Here is a 15,215-nt window from a genome sequence, read left to right as displayed (position 1 = left end):
GTATATATTAAAATAACTAAAAGAGTAAAAGTAGATTGTTGGTAACACAAAGGATAAATGCTTGAGGGAATGGATACCTCCTTCTTCATGATGTAATTATTATGCATTGAATGCCATATCAAAGCATGTTATGTACCCCATAAATATATGTACATACTATCTACCCACAAAAATAAAAAATAAAAAAATATTAATGTAGATATATTTGTTTTACAGCTAAAATTTAAGGAAACCTCTAAACAACAACAAATAAAGATGATACACCTTTAAAAATATATACTGTATTATTGGATACACAATATAAAACAATATGAATGAAATGTTTAAAAAAAGAAAAACTAGTAATGAGCAAATAAAAAGAACATATCAAAAAGACCTTTTAAAATAAAAAAAAAATTGAAGTTTTAGAAATGAAAAATATAATAGCTAAAAATAAGAACTCAATGGAAATTTTAAAGATAAAATTATTTAATATAACTGAAGAAGTATTCGTGAACTAAATAATAAATGATGTTGGGAAAATTGGACATCCATATGGAAAAAATAACAAAACCTTGACCCATACCTTACATATCATACAAAAATTAACTCAAAATTAACTGATACACCTAAACGTAAAACCTAAAATTATAAAACTTCTTAAAGAAAACACAAAAGAAAATTTTGTGACATTGGGTTAAGCAAACGTTTTCTACCTACAGCACCAAAAGCACAATTGATAACAGGAAAAGAATGGTTAATTAGACTTAATCAAAATGTATAATTTCTGTTCTATGAAAGACACTGTTAAGAGAATGAAAAGATAAGCCGTATACTTAGAAAAGATATTTGTAACTTACACTTTTGACATAGAATGTGTAGCCCAAATAAAGAACTCTCGCAACTCAATAATAATAAAATAAGCAACCCCTAAAAAAGGGAGAAAAGACTTGAACAGATACTTCACCAAAAAAGACACAAATATGAAATGAGTTATTAGTCATTAGAAGTCATTACATAATACTACTCATCATTAGGAAAGTGAAAATTAAAATCACAATGAGATAGCACTTCGCATGAATGAAATGGATAAAATACAAAATAATGACATTACCAAGTGTGAGTGACAATGCAGGGCAATTGCAAATCTCATACATTGTTGACAGAAATTCAATATGGTACAACCATTTTGGAAAACTGTTTAGTAGTCTCTTACAAAGATAAGCATACGCATATTATATGACCCAACAATCCTACTTCTAGGTATTTCCTAAGAAAAATGAAAACTTATGTTCACAAAAAAAATCCTAAACATTACTGTTTATACCGCTTCATTTATAATCACCAGAAACAACCCAAATGTCCTTCACTTGAAAAATAGATAAATAAAATATGGTACATCCACTGAATAGAATTATAGCAAAAAAGAAAGAACTACTGACACAAAAACATGTATGAATTCCAAATGCATTATGCACCATTTATTTTAAAACTATCCTTTCTCCATTGAATTTATTTTTGCACCTTTATCCGAAATCAGTTGGCTGAACTTCTGTGCATGTTTCTGAACTCTCTATTATTGTATTAGTCTATGTGACAATCCTTCTGTGAAGTCCACACTTTTTTGTATTACTGTAGTTATATAGTAAATCTTAAAATCAGGTTGCATTACTCTTCTAATGTTGTTATTCTTTTTCAAAATTGTTTTAGTTATTCTAGTTCCTTTGCCTTTTCACAACAATTCTAGAATAAGCTTGTTGATATCCGCCAAAAATCCATTTTAATAGAAATTGAGTTAAATGAGATCTTAACAGAAATGGAATTAAATGAATAAATCATTGTGGGGAGAACTGACATCTTTTTAAGTTGAGCTCTCCAATTCATGAACATTGTATGTCTCTCCATTTGTTTAGGTCTTTGAATGTTTTTTATTGACATTTTACTGCTTTCAGTAGACAGATCTCATAGATATGCTATTAGATTTATACCTACATATTTTATTTTTGAAGTATTATAAATGGTATGTTTTAAATTTTGATTTTCATTTGGGTTGTTTTTTGCTAGCATATATGAATATGATTTATTTTTCTTTATAGTGACATTTTGCTAAACTCATTTGTAAGCTCTGGTAATTTGTTTGTAGGCTCCTTGCCATGACCTGTAAAGACTATTGTAGGGACATGGATGCAGCTGGAAACCATCATTCTCAGCAAACTATCGCAAGAACAGAAAACCAAACACCACATGTTCTCGCTTATAGGTGGGAATTGAACAATGAGATCACTTGGACACAGGAAGGGGAACATCACACACCGGGGCCTATTGTGGGAAGCGGGTAGGAGGAAGGAATAGCATTAGGAGATATACCTAATGTAAATGATGAGTTAATGGGTGCAGCACACCAACATGGCACATGTATACATATGTAACAAACCTGCATGTTGTGCACTTAAAGTATAATAATAAAAAATTAAAAAATTAAAAAAAAATAAAGATAGACATCTTTTTTCTCCATTCCTCTTATGCCATTTCTTTTCTTTCCTTCTTGCACTGAGTTGGACTTTAAGCATTATGTTGAATATGAGAGTGACAGCTGACATCATTTCCTTGTTCCCCATGTAAAGGGGAAAGCATTCAGTCTGTCAACATTAAGTATTATGTTAGGTTTTGTGAAGATTTTGTTCATCAGGTTGGGGAAGTTACTTTTAAGTTTTAATTTACTGAGATTTTTTACCATGAGTGGGTGTTGAATTTTGTTAAGTGCTATTTCTGAATCAGTTGATTTAATAATGTAGTTTTTATTCTTTATTGTGGTTTGTGTTGATTGATTATGATTATTAAGTGTTGAACCAGCCTTACATTCCTGAAATAAACTCTATTTGGGCATATATTATTCTTTCCATATATTAGTAGATTCTATTTTTAGCATTTTGTTAAGGGCTTTTTTCATCTACATTCAAAAAGAATATTGTTCTGTAGGTTTCCTTTCTTGTACTGTCTTTGGTTTAGGTATCAGGATAGCTGCCTTCACCGTATGAGTTGGGAAGTGTTACTGCTGCTTCTATCTGATGAAAGAAAGTGCTCAGAATTGGTGTTATTTCTTCTTTAAATATTTGGTAAAAATCATCGCTGCAAGTGCCTGGGCCTGAAGATTTCTTTGTCAGGTTTTTATAAGACTATTAAAGATTATCTGTTTCACCTGTGCTTTGATAATTTGCAGATTTTGAGCAGTTAGTCTATTTCATCTAAATGGTCCAATTTGTGTGCATAGAGTTGCTCATAGTATTCCCTTATTATTTATCCTCTGCAAGTTACATCCTGTGTTTCACTATTGATATTGGTAATTTGTGCTTTCTCTCTTTTTTCTCTTTGTCAGTATTGCTAGAGGCAATTTTGTTTATTCAATTTTATATCCATGTATTAAAAATACAGTGTCTATATAGAATAAAGATACAGATACATAAAACAGCAAACTATACTATAGTATATACTCTGTTGTTAGCAATATAGAGACTAGTCTATTGTTTTTACTTTTTCAGCTTCTGCTATTATCTTTATTATTTTTCTCTCCTGCTCGTGTTGTCTTACTTTTGCCCTTTTTTTCTAGTTTATTGAGGTGGAAACTTACCGATTTGAGATTTTTCTTTTCTTTTTTTCTTTATTTTTAAATTTGAGACAGTGTCTCACTCTGTCACCCAGGGTGGAGTGTAGTGACATGATCTTAGCTCACTACAGCCTCAACCTCCTGGGCTCAGGCAATCCTCTCACCTCAGCCTCCTGAGTAGCTGGGACTACAGGCAAAACCACCATGCCTGACAAATTATCTTTTCATTTTTGTAGAGAGAGGGTTTCGCCACGTTCCTGAGGCTTTTCTCAAACTCCTGGGCTCAAGGCATGCTCCTTCCTCAGCCTCCCAAAGTGCTGGGATTACAGGTGTGAGCCACTACACCTGGCCCTATGTTTCTACTATAGGCATTTATTTGCTGCTGTAAATTTTGCTGTAAGTACTACTTTAATTGTATCACACAGATTTTGATATGTTGTGTTTTCATTTTTTTTATTCAATACATTTTTTAATTTCCCTTGAAACTTTCTCATTAAACTTTAGATTATTTAAAAGTGTATTGCTTAATTTCCAAATGTTTGGTGATTTTCCTGTTATGTCTTTGTCATTCATTTCTAGTATGATTTCATTAAGGTCATAAAATATATTTTATAAGACTTAAATTATTTTAAGTTTGTTGTAGTTTGTTTTGTGACCCAATATGTACTCTATCTTGGTGATTTTTCATGTGCCTTTGAAGAGAAGTATATTATGCTATGGTTAGGTGGATGGTTGTGACTATGCTAATAAAATCTTGCTGATGATAGAATTGTTTATTTTTTCTCTGTCCTTACTAATTTCGGTCTAGTCAGTTTATAAATTACTGGGAGAAGGGTGTCAAAGTCCTCTAACTGTAATTGTATATTTCTCAATTTCTCTATTCATTCCTGTCAGCTTTTACATCAAGTATTTTGAACGTCTGCTGTTTGATGTATAGACGTTGAAGATTGTTACATCTTATTGGTAAAGTGATTATTTTATCATGATATAATGATCATCTTTCCTAGTAATTTTCTTTATCATGATGTTTCCTAGGTGTTATATTAATATATCCATTCCAGCTTTATTTTGATTATTTACATGCTATATCTTTTCCACCATTTTTCTTTTATTCTACCTATATCATTGTATTTTAAGTGAGTTTCTTATAGACAATATATAGATGGATGATGCTTTTATTGTAGAGGACTACGTGCTCGCAAACGAGACGTTCCTGATAAGTCCTGCTCTTGCAAACGAAGCAGGGCGTTCCTTCCCTGCAAACAGGGAGGACAAAGGAGCCAGCTGCAAACGCCAGACCCTGGGGGTTTGTTTATGTGTAAACATCTTGAAAATCCAGAAAGTCAGGGAAACGTCAGAAAAACAACAATGTGTCTTGTGACTTGGCAACATTCCACAAACGACTGTATAAAATAAAGCAGAGTGCGCCATTCGAGGCAGCCGCCATGTTTGTCTTGTCTTGTGTTGTCTTGTGTGTTCATTCCTTTGTTTAGGAAACACGCGGACCCCAACATTTATTCATTCTGACAATCTTTGTCTTGCCATTGCTATCATTAGACTAAAGGTTGGACTTTTTTTGTAAATGACTTGATAGTAAATATTTTAGGCTTTTCTTGCCATATATGGTCTTTGTTTTATAGTCTTTGTTTTGTTTAAACAACCCTGTACATGTAAAAACCAAAATATGAGCAAACTAAGAATATAGGGAACTTCCTGAACTTCATAAGGAGCATCCATTAAAAACCTGTAGCTAACATGATTCTTACTAGTAAAAACCTTTCTCTTTAACTTCAAGATCGAAGGAAAAATGTTCTTTCTCAACACTTTTATTCAATGTAGTAATGGAAGTTGTTGCCATTGGAATTTTAAACTACACATATTGGAAAGGAAGAAATAAAACTGTCCCTAGTTGCAGATGATCAAAGTGTCTATGTAAGATTTCATGGAATCTCCAATGAAACAAATTATAGCAAGGACTCATATCTGAATGACCTCACATATTTGAGTTTTTCATTGTGAATTAAAGGAATTTTGAACACTTTCCTCTAATAATAATATCTACAATAGTAGTTTCCAACTCTATTTTCTATTTTTTCTGTATTTGCCTTATTCAAGAGCCCTTCTTTCTATCTCTTTCCTACTGTGATTCATATGACTGGGCTAAGAGAACACACATCATTAATCTAATAATATATACCAAATATTCTTAGTCACACATTCAGATATACCTTTCCAATTCCTACATATTAAAAGATAATGAAAAAATGACAATTACTTATTGCCTTAAGATTTTTATGCCTCATTTTTTATGACTAAAGCATTCATTTATTTTTGGATTATCTAGGTTTTTCCATAGTGCTTTCATAAGTCAATTACATAATTTATAGCTTCTTGTAGTAAATATTCTTTTATTACAGTACATATTCAATTTTTTTCTTCTTCTACTTTCATATTATATTCTAGGGGTACATTTGCAAGTGTGTTACATGGGTAAATTGCATGTCACTGAGGCTTGGTGTATGAGTAACCCCATCAACCAGGTAGTGAGCATAGTACCTAAGAAGTAGCCTTCCAACCCACACTACCCTGCACCCTTACCACTCATGTATTGCCCAGTGTCTTTTTTCCCCATATTTATGTCCATGTGTATTCAATATTTAGCTTCTACTCATAGGCTTTGGTATGTTATGTTTCCATGAACATTGGTTTCATGAATTTTTTCAGATTCCTGCTTAACTTTTGATTGACCCGCTGGTCATTCAGGAGCATGCATACTGTTGAATATTCATGTTTTTGCATAGTTTCCAAAATTCCTCGTTATTGAATTCTAGTTTTATTCCATTGTGGTTAGAGAGGATGCTTGATATTGTTTCAATCCTTTTGAATGTTTTAAGACTTGTTTTGTGACCTAACATACAATCTATCTTTAAGAATTATCCACTTGCTGAGGGAAAAAAATGTGTATTCTGCAGTTGTTGGATGAAATGTTCTGTAAATATCTATTAGCTCCATTTGGTCTATAGTGCTGATTAAGTCCAGAGTTTCTTTGTTGATCTTCTGTCTGGAAAATCTGTCCAATTCTGAAAGCGGGTGTTGACGTCTCCAGCTATTATTGTATTGGGGCCTATTTCTCTCTTTAGCTCTAATAATATATGTTTTATATGTCTAGGTGCTTCAGTGTTGGGTGCATATATATTTTCAGTTGTTTTACCCTCTTGCTGAATTGATGCTTTTATCATTACATAGTGATCTTTTTTGTCTCTTCTTATAGTTTTTGTCTTGCAGTCTATTTTGTCTGAAATAAGTAAAGCAATTTCTGCTCTTGTTTGATTTCCATTGGCATGGAACATCTTTTTCTATCCCTTTATTTTCACTCTATGTGTGTCATTATAAGTGAAGTATGTTTTTTGTAGGCTACAGGACATTGGGTCTTATTTTTTATCCATTAAGCCACTTAACGTCTTTTTATTGGAGAGTTTAGTCTATTTACATTCGATGTTATTATTGATAATGAGGACTTATTCCTTCCATTTCGTTACTCGTTTTCTGGTTGTTTTGTGGTGTTCTCTTCCTTTTTTCCTTCCCTCCTGTCTTCCTTTTAGTGAAGGCAGTTTTCTCTGGTGATATAATTGAATTTCTTGCTTTCAACTTTGCATATGTCAGCTGTATGTTTTTCAATTTGAGGTTATCATAAGGCTTGCAAATACTATTTTATAACTCATTTTTAAGCTGAACAACTTAACATTGTTTGCATAAAGAATCAAGCAAAAATAAAAAGTAATAAAAACTCTATGCTTTAACTTTGTGTCCCCATGCTTTTTAACTTTTTCTTGTTTCTATTTATCTTATTGTACTAACTATGTCTTGAAAAGTTGTTGGGTTTATTATTTTTATTGGTTCATCATTTAGTCCTTCTACTTAAGAGTGGTTTATGCACCACCGTTACAGTGTTATAATATTCTGTGTTGTTCTGTGTTCTTACCATTACCAATGAGTTTTGTACCTTCAGATGATTTCTTATTGCTCATTAACATTCTTTTATTTCTGATTGAAGTACTTTCCCTAGAATTTCCTGTAAGACAGGTCTGGTGTTGATGAAATCCCTCAGCTTTTGTTTGTCTGGGAGAGTTGTTATTTCTCCTTCATTTTTAAAGGATATTTTGATTGGGGATACTATTCTAGGGTAAAAGATTTTCTTTCCTTCAGCATTTAAAAATTGTCATACTATATGTAAAGTGTTGAAGGGGGGAAAGAGCATTTTACCTGTAAGATTTCCATTAAAATATCTGCTGCCAGGTGTACTGGAGCTCCATTGTATATTACATTTTTTTTCCTCTTGTTGCTTTCAGGATCCTTGACCTCTGGGAGTTTGATTATTAAATGCCTTGAGGTAGTCTTCTTTGGGTTAAATATTCTTGGTGTTCTATAACCTTCTTGTACTTGAATATTGACATATTTAAGTCAATATTACTGACTTCTCTAGGTTTGGGAAGTTCTCTGTTATTATCTCCTTAAATAAACCTTCTACCCCAAACTCTTTCTCTATCTCCTCTTTAAGGGCAATAACTCTTAGATTTGCTCTTTTGAGGCTAATTTCTAGATCCCTCAGCATGCTTTATTCTTTAATTCTTTTTTTGTCTCCTCAGACTGTGTATTTTCAGATAGCCTGTTTTCAAGCTTAGTAATTTTTAATTCTGCTTGATCAATTCTGTTATTTAAAATCTCTGATGTATTCTTCAGTATATCAATTGCATTTTACAACTCCAAGATTTCTGCTTGATTCTTTTTCATTATTGTAATATCTTTGTCGAGTTTCTCTAAGAAAATTCTATATTCCTTCTCTGTGTTGTCTTGAATTTCTTTGAGTGTCCTCAACATAGCTATTTTGAATTATGTCTGAAAGGTCACATATCTCTGTTGCTCCAGAACTGGGACCTGGTGCCTTATTTAGGTTGTTGGGTGAGGTCATGTTTTCCTGGATGGTCTTGATGCTTGTGGATGTGTGTCAGTGTCTGGGCATTAAAAAGTTAGGTATTTATTGCAGTCCTTACATTCTGGATTTGTTTGTACCCATCCTTCTTGGGAAGGTTTTCAGGGTATTTGAAGGGACTAAAGTGTTGCAATATAAGCCATATCTGGATTAGGCAGCACCCCCAGCCCAGTAATGCTGTAGTTCCTAAAGACTCATAGAAGTACCACCTTGGTGGTCATGGATAAGATCCAGGAGAATTTTCTGGATTATCAGACAGAGACTCTTGTTCTCTTCTCTTGCCTTCTCCCAAGCAAACAAAGTCTCTTTCTTGGTGCTGAGCTGCCTAGAGCTGGGGGAGGGGTGACACAAGCACTTGTGTGGCAACCACCATAGGAACTGTGCTTGCACAGACCTAAAGCCAGCACAGAACTGGGTCTTGCCCAAGGCCTGCTATAACCACTATCTGGCTACTGCTCAAGGCCCTAGGGCTCTACAATCAGCAGGTGGCAAGACCAGCAAGTTTTGTGTTCTACCCTTCAAGGCAGTGAGTTCTCCTGGGCCTCAGACAGGTCCAGAGATGTTGTCCATGATATGGGGCCTAAAGCTCGAAACATTAGAAATCTATCTGGTATTCCAGTCTACTGCAGCTAAGCTGGCACTGAAACGACAAGACAAAGTCCTTCCCACTCTTATCTCCTCTTTCTCCAGACAGAGGAGTCTCTCCTCATGTCCACTACTACCGTGGGGAATATTGCCAGGGTATCACCAATGTTCACTTACGTCCCAAAGGCTCTTCAGTCAGCTTGTGGTGGATTTTGCCGTCCTGGGACTCACCTTTCAGGGTAGTAGTCTCCCCTCTGGCCCAGGGTAGGTCCACAAGTGCCATCCAAGAGCCAAGTCCTGAAATTGGGAACCCCAAGAGCCTACTTAGTGCTCTTCTCCACCATGGTCAAGCTGGTACCTACGCTGCAGAACAAAGTCCCCTTTACTCTTCCCTCCATTTTTTTCAAGCAGAATCTCTTCTCACTCTTCTCATATCCATCACAGCTGTGGATATGCTAGGTCACACCTGAAACTAGCACATCTCAGAGTCTTACCCAAGGCCCACAGTGTGTACCACTGGGCCTGGAATGGGGGCCTCACAACTCTACCTGGTGCCCTATCCTACTGTGGCTAAACTGGTATTCAAGTTGGAAAACAAAGTCCTCTTTACTCCTTTTTCTTCTTTCTTCAAGCAGATGGAAGAGGCCTCTTTAGGAGTTACAAGCTGCACAGCCTGGGGTTTGGGGAAGGATGACACAAGCACTCCCTTAGTTACCCCAGCTGGTGTTTCACTAGGTCACATGCCCCCAAAGGCTACTGGCTCCAAGCACAATATAGTACTTGGACTTGCCTTGGAGTTGCAGTCTTTGTGGCCTAGACTGCCATTAAAGTTTATTTGAGACCCCAGAGCCCTTTACCCCATAGTGGTTAGGCTTGCTGGAACTCAAGTTCCAACCACTGGCATGGGTAATTCCCCTCTATTTAGGGCTCATCTAAATGCTCCCTCTATGGGCATGGGCTGAGTTCTCCCTGGTGGTGTTTTCTGCTGTAACAGGGCAACAGTGAGTTCCAATGCAAAGTCTCACAAATACTGTGCTCTATTTCCCCAAGCACACAGATTCTCTTTCTGTGCCATATGGCCACTGCCAGGTGATGAGGGAGGGGTTTTGTTGGCAATTCAAGATTGTCTTTCCTATCCTCTTCAGTGCCTCTTTTAGCAATATGAAGTTAAAACCAGGTACTGTGATCGCTCAACTGATTTTTGGTTCTTATGAGGGTTTCTTCTGTGTAAATATTTGTCAAATTTGGTGTTCCTGTGGGGAGGATAATTGGTGGAAGCTTCTATTTGGCCATGTTGCTTTGCCTCCTTCCCTTCTAGGGTTATTAATGTTTTAGGTCTTACATTTAAGTCTCTGATCCATCTTCAGTTAATTTTTGTATATGGTGAAAGGTAGGGGTCCAGTTTCATTCTTCTGCATATGGCTAGCTAGTTGTCCCAGCAGCATTCATTGAATAGGGAGTCCTTTGCCCATTGTTTGTTATTGTTGACTTTGTTGAACATCAGGTGATTGTAGGTGTGTGGCTTTATCTCTAAGTTCTCTATTCTGTTCCACTGTTCTATGTGTCTGTTTTTGTACCAGTACCATACTGTTTTGGTTACTGTAGCCTTGTAGTGTAATTGGAAGTCAGGTAGTGTGATGCCTCTGACTTTGTTCTATTGGTTCAGTATTGTTCCAGTAATTCAGGCTCCTTTTTTTAGCTTCATATGAATTTTAGATTAGTTTTTCCTAATCCTGTGAAAAATGGCATTGACAATTTGATAGGATAGTGAATCTCTTTGAAAAGTATGACCATCTTAACAATATTGATTTTTCCAATCCATGCACAATGGGATATTCTTCCATTTGTTTGTGTCAGCTCTGATTTCTTTCAGCAGTATTCTGTAATTCTAATTAGAGATCTTTCACTCCCTTGGTGAGCTGTATATCTAGGCATTTTTTTTCCTTTTGTGACTATTGTAAATGGGATTAGGTTTTTGATTTGGCTCTCAGCTTGTATGTTATTTGTGCACAGAAATGCTACAAATTTTTGTACATTGATTTTGTATCCTGAAACTTTATATATCCTATTGATATTGTGCTGTTAGATAGTTGTTATATAGAACTTAATTGTATAGTTGCTTTATAATGTCAATAGTAAATGTACTTAAGTGTGGTTTATGTGGTGGCATGTATCTTTCTTTCTTTCCCATGTTTAGCACTCCCTTTAGGACCTCTTGTGTGGTATGTCTAGTGGTAATGAATTCCCTTAGCATTTGCTTGTCTGAAAAGAATCTTATTTCTCCTTTGCTTGTGCACCTTAGTTTGACAGGATATGAAATTCTTGGTTTGAATTTCTTTTCTTTAAGGACATTGAAAATAGGCCCCCAGTCTCTTCTGGCTTTTAAGGTTTCTGCTGAAATGTCTGCTTTTAGCCTGATGAGTTCCCTTTATAATTGACCTGCCTCTTCTCTCTAGCTGTCTTTCAGATTTTTTCTTTTGCATTGACCTTAGAGAATCTCATGGGTATGTCCCTTGGGGATAGTTACCTTATAGAGTATCTTAAAGGGGTTCTTTGAATTTCTTGAATATGTATGCTGAAAGCAAGACTGGGGAAATTTTCATGGACTATATCCTCAAATATGTTTTCCATGTTGCTGCTTCTCTCTCCTTCACTTTCGGGAATACCAATGAGTTGTAGTTTTGGTCTCTTTACATAATCCCATGTTTCTCAGAGGTTTTGTTCATTTTTCTAAATTCTGTGTTCTTTATTTTTGTCTGCCTGTGTTTCTTTGATGGAGTGATTTTCAAGTTCTGAGATTCTTTTCTCAGCTTGGTCTGTTCTGTTGTTCATGCTTCCAATTGTATTTTGAAATTCCTGTAGTAAATTTTCTATTTCCAGAAGTTCAGTTTGATTCTTTCTTAAAAGGTTATGTCATCTTCTAATCCTTGGATCATTTTACTGTTTTCCTTAGATTGAGTTTTAATCTTCTCTTGTATCTTGATGAACTTCCTTGCCATAGATTCTGAATTCTATGTCTGACATTTTAGCCATTTCAATCTGGTTAAGAACCATTGCTAGGGAGCTAGTACGATCATTTGGACATAAGAAGACACTTTTGCCAGGGTTTTTGCACTGGTTCTTTCTCTTCTGTAAGAACTGATTTTCCTTTATCCTTTGAAGTTAGATAAAAAGTTCTTTGGATAGGGCTTTTTATTTTTATATTCTCTACTGTCCTTGAGGGTTTGGCTCTGCTGAAAATTGGATATAGTTAAATGGCTTCATTTCTCGATGCTTTCAGAGGGCCAAGGCTCAGCTGCACTGCTGGTCTGCAAGCTGGGACTGTGCCCATGACTTTGTCCTTTAATTTCTCAAGGTCAAGAACCAGCTTGGCTGGAAGGGCCAAGGTGCTTCTGGACCACTGGCAACAACATTCTGTCTAGGGCAGTGGTGGGGCAAAGGGGAATAAGTAGGAAGCAGTCTGGTGGGAGGCTGTTAGCAAAAGCACTCCAGTGGGGTGGGGTGGGGGGCCTCCAAAGAAAGTGCTATGGCAGTGGTTACTGGCAAAAGCACCCTGGTGGGGTAGCTGAGTCTGTACTGCATTCTGGCACGCCAGACAGGGACTCTGGGAGGGGCTGGTGGACAGCGGGGTGCATAGCTCTGACTCACCCTGGTCATACGGAAAAGATAGCCCTGCTCTATCAGGTACAGTGATTATACTATGCCTCATTTTTGACCTGATATAATTCTCTTTAGATCCTAGATATATAACAAGTGCTAATATATCTGGGCCACATATGCTATAACTGAAAAATATTTGAGAGTTTTAAGTGAGAAGATTCTTTTCTTCTCACTTTCTTGAGTGTTCAGAAAGATTTCTATTAAACTTGCTAAAATTATATCCTTTCAGAAGACTCTTAGAATAGACATTTATTTCCCTCAAATGGTCTTCTTGTGTGACTATGGTTGCTATTTAATGATAATCCATGATCTGATTATTCTCCTAGAACATTTCAAATGAAGTTGGAAGAAAACAAAGGAATAGGAAATAAATTTTGGCAAAATTCTAGGCACTGGTACACAGCAGTAGTTACCATAGGAAGTGAAATATTTTTGCCTCATTTTATGGATGAGAAAACCAAGGTTTAGACTGATAAAATAAATTTCCTCAAAGACACACAAACAGTACATGATAGAGCCAGAATTTAGAAATGCAAATTCTTGACCCTCATTACAGACCTTCTGAAACTCGGGTAGGACACAGCAGTCTATGTTTTAATAAAATTTTTTTTCTTGAGACAGAGTCTGTCTCTGTCACCCTGGCTGGAGTGCAGTGGCACAGTCTCGGCTCACTGCAACCTCCGCCCCCAGGGTTCCAGTGATCCTTCCCCTTCAGCCTCCCAAGTAGCTGGAATTACAAGGATGCACCACCACACCCAGCTAATTTTTGTATTTTTAGTAGAGACGGGGTTTCACCATGTTGACCAGGCTGGTCTCAAACTCCTGATGTCAGGTGATCCGCCTGCCTCAGCTTCCCAAAGTGCTGGGATTACAGGCATGAGTTACCATGCCCAGCCATTATTTTAATAAACTTTTAAGTGATTCTGATGCATTCTCAATTTTGAAAACTGCTATGTCACATCAATTCACAAAAATGGAGGACATAGGCCTAGTGTTTAAAAGAGGCAAGGCACAGAACAGGGCTGTCTCTTTATGAAAAGAGATCTAATGTATACCATTGTGACTATACTTAATAATACCGTATTATTACTTGAAATTTGTTAAGGGAGTAGATCTTAAGTGTTCTCATTACACATGCAAAACAAGGTAACTATATGAGATGACGGATGTGTTAATTAATTTAACTGTGGCAATAATTTCACAAGGTTTACGTATATCAAAACATCATATTGTCACCTTGATTACATATAATTTTATTTCTCACTTATACCTCAATAAAGCTGAAAAAAGGGGAGACAGAGACTAGATAATGAATGGTCTCTAGTTTGTACCCTTGGGAATAACCCAGGAAAATTACTCCTACTTATAAACACACTTCGGGAATGAGACTTAGAGGATAATAAAACAGGCATACCTGATGCCCTAAAGAGAGATGGAATAATTTAGTTGTTTTCTTTTTTAGCATCTTCAAGCTGGAAATACCTGATAACTAGACTAGTTACAAGACTCAGAGAGGTAAACTGATGTGCTCCAAATCACAGAACTAGTTGGTTGACAGCAGAACTGGAAATAGGACATAAATTCTAGAGGCCATTAATCTAGTTAGTGCTTGTTATACTGGGCCTCCATTATTTTCCTCTTCACATTTTTCCAATTCTGTTTTTGACATTAGCCTTTAGATATAGCACTGCATTTTTCTCTTCCAGGTCACAACTTGGAGTCTAAGATGATTTAACTTTGAAATACTGAAAATAATTTTAATTTTTTTTTTCCGTTACAAATACCTATTTTTTTTAAATTTATTTATTATTATTATACTTTAAGTTGTAGGGTACATGTGCATAACGTGCAGGTTTGTTACATATGTATACTTGTGCCATGTTGGTCTGCTGCACCCATCAACTCGTCATTTACATCAGGTATAACTCCCAATGCAATCCCTCCCGCCTCCCCCCTCCGCCCTCCCCATGATAGGCCCCGGTGTGTGATGTTCCCCTTCCTGAGTCCAAGTGATCTCATTGTTCAGTTCCCACCTATGAGTGAGAACATGCGGTGTTTGGTTTTCTGTTCTTGTGATAGTTTGCTAAGAATGATGGTTTCCAGCTGCATCCATGTCCCTACAAAGGACACAAACTCATCCTTTTTTATGGCTGCATAGTATTCCATGGTGTATATGTGCCACATTTTCTTAATCCAGTCTGTCACTGATGGACATTTGGGTTGATTCCAAGTCTTTGCTATTGTGAATAGTGCTGCAATAAACATACGTGTGCATGTGTCTTTATAGCAGCATAATTTATAATCCTTTGGGTATATCCCCAGTAATGGGATGGCTGGGTCATATGGTACATCTAGTTCTAGATCCTTGAGGAATTGCCATACTGTTTTCCATAATGG

Source organism: Papio anubis, chromosome 2, assembly GCF_008728515.1.
Source record: "Papio anubis isolate 15944 chromosome 2, Panubis1.0, whole genome shotgun sequence".
NCBI lineage: Eukaryota > Metazoa > Chordata > Mammalia > Primates > Cercopithecidae > Papio > Papio anubis.
Note: the sequence above shows the minus strand (reverse complement) of the source record.